This window comes from Thermobia domestica, unplaced genomic scaffold (assembly GCF_964235325.1).
Source record: "Thermobia domestica unplaced genomic scaffold, izTheDome1.hap1.1 HAP1_SCAFFOLD_981, whole genome shotgun sequence".
In the NCBI taxonomy this organism is placed as follows: domain Eukaryota; kingdom Metazoa; phylum Arthropoda; class Insecta; order Zygentoma; family Lepismatidae; genus Thermobia; species Thermobia domestica.
In genome coordinates this window covers 49622-59506 of record NW_027656691.1, presented here as the reverse complement: position 1 = coordinate 59506, position 9885 = coordinate 49622, and positions in this window count along the sequence as shown.

Here is a 9885-nt window from a genome sequence, read left to right as displayed (position 1 = left end):
CCAGATCGGTCATATTTATACTACTTCCGAAATCTTCAATTGCTCCACTCACTTTCCCCCTATGCAAAAACCAATTGCGTTTTGGAGTAGGGTACATCAATAATGCTACAGGAATCGGGATTTTCCGTCTTGACATGAGACTTGTAGCTTTTCGGCTGGAATTATTATTCTTCATAAAAATATGAGTCCACAGTGCAAATGTCCGTCTAATTCATAATGAACACTTATTTCTTTTCCTTTTGCGTGAATGCTCTTGAACAAGTTAATCTAAAGTCTTAACACTACAATTTGTTGAACTATATTATCGTACCATTTTATAGTTTCCTAGATCTTTTGTTATGTAGAACAGTGCAGCAGTAGACAAAACCCAACTTATCTCTTCTGTTTAGGGTCATGGAAAGTATTGTGCTGTTCTGGAGAAAACCTAAAACAGACGTACCATTTAGCTTTGTCTATATGTGAGATGAATTCAGTGAGTATACACTTTTTCCGTTTTCGTACTGGTCTGATGATTGTTAGGTCATTTTGTAAGAGTGTGTTGCCGATGGAGAAATCAGTATAACATATTTCACTTGTGATATTTACGTTGTTTCTCTGATAGGGTTCCATTGCAGTTTTAACAAAGTTTTTGCTAAGTTTCTAGATGTTATATTTTCTTCTTTTTCCCGTCTCGAATTTCCATGCTGGGGATAAAATATTTTTTTACAATGTATTACACAAATGTTCATAATGTATTTGCCTTACTTCATATGAAAGTACAGTCGAAATGTGAAATTTCCTTGAAATGAAACTAACTTCTCATCAACTGTCATGTTTCTTTTCTTGTTTTCAAAGATGATGACTTTTTCTGTCCTGAACATATGTAATTATAGCCAACTTGTCTCGAAGTAAATAAATGTACTTGAATAGATATTTGAATATATTATTTCCCATTGCGGCTCTTAATATACGGATGCATACTTACTATTACATAGATATTTAAGGCTGCAGTCCCTAGTCTTTACATAGTCTGCTGTATAAACTGTTCCAAGAAAATACTTTAGTTATTCTTCATCGGTGGGTTTGCCATTCTGTTTCTGTTTTGATTTTCTGAATTCTCACGCTCAGCTTCCATATTGGTATACAATATTCACTTTATATCATCGTTACAGAGAAATACCTACTATCATGTCCAGAGGGTTAATACTTTTTTTATTGAGAGGAATAATTACTCTTCCAACCGTCGTTTCGTATTGTTATGAGCTCTTGTTTTTCGAGCACGCTGCTCACTAGTGTACCGAATTTTTCCATATAAAGCCTTGTAAATATGTTAGCTTACAGCATTTGGTTGACCTATTTGCATTTCTACATTTTACAGTCACTAATTAGATCAGGTAATTCATACACTTTGCTATCACAAACACTTCCATTATTTTCTTTCTTTAGTCAACACAAATAATTCATCACGTACAGCGACCAACTCCTCCAGAATTACATCTTCGGTATCAACAGCTCGTGATCCAGCAGCCATTGCAAACTCCCCCTCAACTGCTCAAGCATTTCACAAACTCACTAATATTTCTGAAATTATAGTTTAGCTATGAATGTAAGCATAAAGAAAAAATACAATATATATGCAATGCAATGGTTGCCGAAAAGTATAAAATAATACTAGTTTCTCAGTATATACACAATTTATTCTGTTACTAAAATGCCAGGAAGATATCTCATTTATTATAGTTAATTATGAAGAAATAATGTTGGACATAGTCACTATGAGGATAATTAGTGCTATGAGAGTATTACTTAGAATTAGAGAAAGAAGTTGTCTATATACAAAAAGTAATTTTAGTGACGTGTTACAATTGTCTCTCGGACTAACTTTGTCACTTTGCGTTACATAATATTTTTCTGAGCTTGGAAAACTTTTGGTAAAACTAGCACATGTTCAAATCCTTATAATTATAATAGTATGATGCAAAATAACAAACAACTACTTATAAAGAATATAATAAATACTATCAAAATTATGAAATCAATGAGTCCTCCGGATTCACCTTGCCATTCGTAGGTATAGAAAATGAGAGAGAGTAGCTGAATCTCAAATGTAATATCTATGAGAGATATTGAACTGAATTTATATAATTATTACTATATTTAAATTTACAATATCAAATAAACGTCATAGAAATTTGTTATTTATAAAAGGAAATAATTTACAGAGATAGATATGTTGTAGAATCGCTACGATAAAATGGAAATACTAAATTGATTTTTCAGTGAATCTGAATACTACTTCAATGTTTATCAAAATATAATTATTAAAATATTTTCCGATTATACGGTACTTCGTTGATGCAACTATTTTAAAGCAAACAAGTATTTCACTTTTTTAGCATTTTGTTGTCGTAAAATATAACTGAATATGACATAAGATGGAAAAGTATGTAGGTCAGAGACGTCAGTTAACTTTGAGAAATGCTATAAAAAGAAGATTTCTTGAAATGATGAAAGATTTTTTCGGAAATAACAGGGGAACTATTTGAATGAGAGTTAATATAGAACTTATATACACATGAATGGAATATGTGGAATTTGTGGCTAAATCTAACTATAAAAGCAAGTCTATATATAGAGAAAATTTTTACTGTGCTTATGTAAAAAACGAGAAAGTACTCAAGAAGTGATCTATGTGAGTTTATATATCGTAAATGTGTCAGAAATCTAATGCACTATTTCCAGAACAATTAAAGAAAATAGAATATAAAATCTATATTTAAATATGGAATAAAGACATTTATATATATTTGTTTTCAAATAATATACTTTTATAAATTTATGAAATTGTTTAATAATTGTACTGATACAAGTTACAGTATCGAGAGTAAGAAACTATAGACACATAAATTCCATTATGTGTGTAATTGTGTTTCGTTAGAAGTTATAAACACAAGATATACAGCAAGGTAGTTAATAACTTAGCACTCAGTTTTAGAGATGATAATAATATTATATGTGTATTCCACAAGACAGTATTTATGAAGGAAAATAGAACTAAAATTTATACATGCAGAAAAAACGAAAACATTTAAGAATACAAATAAACATTATTTATAATAAACGTATGTATACTATTCTGATTTTAATTTTTAATAAATTTAAGGGAAAGTACAAAATATATGTCTTAAGATACACTAACTGAAAATGTAAAGAATGCCGAATGCTTAACGTATGCAGGTTTAAGGAAATAACTTTCTGGGTAGAAACATCCTTACTGTATCCCAAATAATTTATATGTTATTGTTTGGTGCATTCGGTGAGAAATATAGTCAACAGAGACATTCATTTATTTATGGATCGATGTGTTGTGACCCAGTTACTTACATCCATTTTTGTCTCAAGTTTCCTCATCATGAAAATAAACTCAATTTCGCCGTCAGGTGTCAGAAACCATTCTTCATTCGATGGAGTTCCCCTGTAGGAAATATAATAATTATTGTTGTTACTATCTCATTATTACTTCGTAATTATAAACTATCACTAGTGTTATTTTTCTCACCCACTAACTTTACCTGTCTTCAGTTTTCGTTACCGACGCCTTCGCTGAAAGTGAGAAATAACGAGAATATATAAGGAGTTCACCTTTTCGGTCACCTTTTGAATCACATGCATAACACTGAAACGCTTTATGTAATCTTTCAAATAAAATACATGAACAAAATAAATAGTAGAGTAAAAGTATTCCCGGTTACTGTTCTAATTATTTATAAAAGTAAAATTAACTAACTAACTATGTGACTTACGGAGCCCAGAGATTCAATGTCGCGGTAAGAAACGATGTTCTTTGAAATCTGTCTTTAGTTAATTGAAACCAGTTTCTATCTTGCACTCTTATTTTTGGGAGCTGTGTATTAATATTGCCGCCCCCTTTGTAAATAGGTCTTCCTAAATCACGTTTTGTCATTCAATTCTCAGTTAAAACCTTTAAAGATTCTTACATTCTTCTATTAAGGCTAAATTGCCTGCTTACCTTAGTCTTCTACACTTGGCGACGCTGACAATGTTTGACAAAAATCATAAACTATGCAGTTCTTCGTTATTAAATTTCCGTTATTATAATTTTCCGTTCCACTTGGATCGGAATTTTTCTTTCAGTATCTTATTCTTATATTTTTTAGTGTTGTTTCTTCACTCAGAATAAGGCAACCACGCTTCATAACTACAGCACAATGGGTATGATTATCGTTTCATATACTGCATTTTAAGCTTCACCTTCCTTGAGAGAATTCACTACTACAAAAAGTATTCAATTGAATAATAACACGAATTCCCTGCCTTAAGTAGACTTTTAAGTTCTTCGTGTATACATTTTCTGTTAATGTTGACCCTAGATATTTGATAGAATCCACTTTGCCGAAAGTATTATCTGATAATTTGTCCCAGCCATAATTCATAGTAATAGAATCAAGGTGAACTTTCATGTATTTGGTTTTATCTACATTAACTTCTAATCAATATCTTTTGAAGGATTTAATAAGGCCTCAAAATTTCGTCCTATTGTTCTTCTATTATCCGCTAACAGACATATAACATCAGCATACTGCTTAATCTGGTAAATATCATTCAGCTCTTGGAAGTGGTTGCTTTCTTTGATTCTTTTAGTGTACTCCACTTCTGCACTTTCGGTACTTTGTATTTCGATTCCAGCTGTCACGCACAAAATAGTTACATTAAGAGCGTCTCCTTTAGATTTATGTTCCTAAGCTGTTGTTGTATGCTAAGGAAGGCGAAAAGTAATTTAAAATTATTAGAGAAATGAGTAACTATTCTTTACATTATGGATACGTTGCTACGATAATACATGTTATTCCCCGACTATAATAATCGAGGCGTTTTCCGCGAATTTTCAGATGTATTTGGTATTTAATATGAAATTGACGATTTAAACATGTTTACTTAGTTTTGTTTACTTTATTTGTGAATAATGTAGAGCTGAACTGGACCTAACGTTTGTTAGAACTCTGGGCAGAAAATAAAATATGTCATTTAAAATTTTTGGTACCGTATGTTTCTTTGAAAGAGAACAAATTTATGCAGGTGGTATATAATGTAGTCTGTATACCTATCACAAACAGAAAGGACCAAATTTACAATTGCAATTCATTGTTTGAAACATTCCTCGTAAGACAATTATGTTTCTAGATAAACGTATTACTTGAGAAATATATGCTTGTTAATTGCTTTGGATATTTGATACATGGTGTAACTAATATTTTTTGATATGATTAAATAGTAGTTTTGCATATCCAAGATACATATCTAATATTTAACGTGTGTAATAATTATCCGGAATATTTCTGTGGGTGGAAGGAAGAACTTGAGATGTTACAATTAAAGATTTACGAAATAAAAAGATAAGATTAATAAATAAGATTTGCAAAAGGCTCGAGATATAATATCTACACTTATTGCTTTGATCATTATAGTTTGTTTCCAGTATTGTATTTAGTAAATGATAAAAAAACAATATCCTGAAATCGCTGTTTTGTTATATGCTAAAACTCTACGTACACATTTTTTGTACGACGCCTTCGACAGACAGATCTTAGAGTACATGAACCTGACACGTGACATTATAGTAACACTACTCTTGATTGTAATCACATTCTTCCTCTGCTATCATTTCCATTTCTATTTCTACGTCTAGATCTCTTTCATGTTAACACGCAGAAAAAACATAATTTCTTAGGCCATGGTGTAGCACTGTTAATATATTTGCCAGGTTCAAATCGTCTTCAACCGGCTTCCTTTACACTCAAGAAAATATTTATCCTAACCACACTTATATTTTAGATAACAATCCAAACTAAGCATAAACGGCATGAGTGTAGAGTTAAAAGACGCGCTATTGCCATCGCTAAACTTATGCCAAAAAGTGTATATTTTGAAAGGTATCAATAGTAACAATGGTAACAATGTTACATGTCAGTAAAGGTATAAATTATATAGAATATGTTGAAGGATTCATTTGACAGTAAATGGAACATGTTAAATAAGGAGATGAAGAGATTTTACAGCGTGTTGACTTTGTTCATCGTTGTCTCTAGAAGAAGGTATAAAAATCAACATTGTATCTCCATCAGGCTTTATCAGAAGACGGACCTCAACTAGAAGAATTTGTTGGCATTCCCCTCTAATGTAGCAAACAAGCATGTGGTTTACTTTAATGGTGCTCCGCTTCCTTTGAAGCCCGCTTGGTAATGATTTAGTCGCGCCGATTTTAGTTTCCTAGTAATCTCAAAATTATTGTGGAGTGTTAGTTAAAGATTTGACAAACCTTTAATTTCGCAGTAGATATTTTTTGTACGAAGTAGAGAGCAATCAATTCCCTGAGACGTGGGACTGGTGAATCCTGGCGATGTTGATTGATTGCTAATTAGTTATGTAAAAGTAGTAGTAAGCGATATCGACAATATAATTTTTCCCTTTGGTAATTCTAAGATTGAAAACTTTGTGTATGTAAACTGGTTCACCTTGAACACATTGTTTGCGGAAGAATAATGATGAAACAACATGAGCAAGGGAAAATAACCTACTTCTCGTTATTTCTGTTATTCGGAAAGGTATGGCTCTTTCAGGTGTTCTAATAGTATTGGCCCACTAGTGCGGACTTTATACTGTTATTGTAGACTTCTCCTTCTTTCCAATAATTGTAACATCTGTCACAATGTAGAAAAGTATGACCACGTAACGGCAAATTGTGTTATAAATCATCATAAATCCAGTACAATGTCGCTTGTATCAAGAATAGGAAGAATGGAGTGTGGTAAGAACATATCACGTCCTTGCACACTACAACCATTAATTCCAATTCCTGATACGATGTGAGCGCTAGCTTTTGGTAGACTTACCAAATCTTTGCACCTTTTTCAACAAGTAGAATGAAACCCGGACCCTTCATGAATGGCGATAAGTCATTTTTCACAAAAATGTCACATGTCACGTTGTTGCATGCACCCACAAATTTGTGAAACATATTTTTCTATTTCTTCTTTATCTGCCCTGTAAATTGACTGATTTCCAATTCAAAAAGTATTTTCCCTCAAAATGTATTATATAAGTCCTATTAGGAATTCCCTCAATAATATTTTATATATTTATTTTACATATATATTTTAACTTGAGCTAACCCCATTTACTATGCATTTCCCTATTATCTAAACTATAGCTTAAAATTTAAAGCTTTGATAACATGCTTCCAATGTTTAACATGGTATCATAAACTAAACCTATTGCGGTCCTATCCGAAGATGAATTAATGTCATAGTGCATATACATATTTTCTAATATGTGAGAACACTACTGACAATAACAACATACCCCTTTGTAAATACATGTAGTGACATTGACCAAAGTTCTTAATCTTAAATTTGTTTTAAACTGTTTTAACAACTTTATACTTTTCTTTGTCGATACTACTGTCATTAATCTTACTGAAGAATTAACTTTTAAGTGGAAATTACTATCTTTACAAACTTCTAAACTATGGTTCCGAGATTTCGTGTTGGGTTACGGAACTCCGTGACCCACCTCTGGGTACATTCCTGCAACTTCCAAAATATTAAGTATCATTCAGAAACATTTTCGTATAAAGTACCCTCATGCTCAAAAATATTGTGCTTATACTGTAACGCATGATGATTCACATTAAATCAATTTTCCTTACGTTTTTGGATAATTTTCATTTATTTGTAAGTGGAGATTATAGGAAAATCCATCTATGGAGATATTTCTTTAAAAAGCAATGAATTACAATAATAAAAATATTTAAAAAATCAAAATCATTATCGGTGTTGTGTATTCTGGTAACCATACTTTCAAGGGTTTTTTCAGGAGCAGAACACAATTGGGAATGGAATTTCACAATTTTTAGTGAAGAAGTTGGTTCAAAGAAATTGAACGTCGAGTGAAGTATTAGACTTTTTGGTTTAAACCTAGTCTGCCAAATATAAATTAGTTTTGGTAGCCAAGATGTTGTACATGAATCAATAATAAGCAGGAAAACTCTTGTCTATGGGTTGGAAGCGACGCGTGTCAGAGCTAGGGAATCATATACGTATAAGTGTGAAGAGACTAATATTTATTGACTTTCGTTGATCTCCCACAAAATCATTTATTCTTTAAGACATCTTCAGACTTATCTTCGGTGTTGTGAGATTATTCTTTTTTTTCTTTTTTTTCTAATTTCATAAAAGCCATCTCTTATGTGTCAAAGAACGCTAGTTATTCGGATGTCTTAGTTTATGAAATTCATGTATGTCTGAGAATTTAGTCTACGTTTTTCTTCCGTAATTTTGTGTTTTCGAGGCTAAATCGTGGAAGTGTTTGTTTATGTTATATAATGTATTATGTCAATGTGTATTTTATGTAATAAAGCTGAGAGAGCTCCTTTCCTAACTATCTGTCCATCTCTGACGTCATGAGTACCTGTTGGGACGAAAACATCTCATCTACACGTGTCTGGAGTCAGCAGGATTACCAGAAGATGTTGGTCTTTAAATACTCCCTCCATCCCGGAAACAGGGAGTCACACGGAGCCTTTGGAGAGACACGGAGCCTTCGAAGTCTCACAGAACCTTTGGAGTCGCTTGGAGACTTTGGAGTCGGTCATCGAGGACTTTAGTCGCGAAGTTATCAAAAGACAGTCAACGGAGTCGGTCCGGGGAGTGCACGGCAGTCAATCGAGCACTTCGGGAGTAATTTGGAAAACAAACCGAACAGTTTATAATTCGGTACCCGACATATTGAACACCAGGCGAACAACAGGAGGAAGCCCAGCAGAGAAGATGAAGCTACAGGTACCGTGACGTCAGTTTTCTTCCTTTCTCTTCCTCACCTCTCTCCTACCCTCACTCTCTCCAGAAAAAGCTAAAATTCTTATTTTTATTTCTTTTAAAATCAGACGGGTGTCGTCCGGTCCCAGGACTCGTTCTACCCTTGAGAAACATCCCAAGAATCTCACTTTGACGACACAGCTTTCTTTGAAAATACTTTTCAAATTAAGCACCCGTAAAATGGTAGAGATGCTGGTTCTTTCTTAGTAATTTCTATTTTTATTCCCTCCCCCGTAAAATGGTAGAGATGCTGGTTCTTTCTTAGTAATTTCTATTTTTATTCCCCCCCCGTAAAATGGCGGAGATGCTGATCTTTTATCAGTATTTTTTTCTTTATTCCCCCCGTAATAGGGTGGATATACTGGTTTCTTCTTTACAACTTTTCAATTAAGTTTTTTTCTAATCATTTTCACCACCGCTACCCCTCCCCCACCCTCTCTGTATTACGCTTCTCAAACGCTATGAGTTTATTTTTTTCTTATTCGCAAGTTTTTTTTCTTTTCTCTTCAATCCTTTGAAGAGTGGTGGAGAAACCCCAAATACCTCTTGTGCTTTAAGACATTCTGTTATCTCTCTTCCTCCCTCTAAGTTTTTGCATGTGTAATTTAGACTTAAGTAGTTATATATGTACACAGTGTATTTCGTTAAACTAGTGCCCATTTTAGTTCATTTTTTGTGTATATGTTGCGACGTCTTGTTGACGAATTTTTAGTACCGGGTGATGACTTCTTAAATCTTAGTGACACGATTTATTTCGATCCCGCGGCTTGTTCGTCCCCTGTATCGGCTAAGTTTACCAGAAATTATTTAGACCAGCTTCGGAAAAAGTTAGAATTTTCTGAGGTCTTATCCGATATTTCTCCCGATTCTTGGGAAGTTACCGTTGAGAAGCCCAGTTTAGACATGGCGTCAGGAGGCGATAACCAACCGTTGCCTATTTTTAATACCATAGTGAGACCAGAGCCTTTCTACGCTAGATTAGGGGAAGACGTGGAACGTTTTGTGCGTAAAT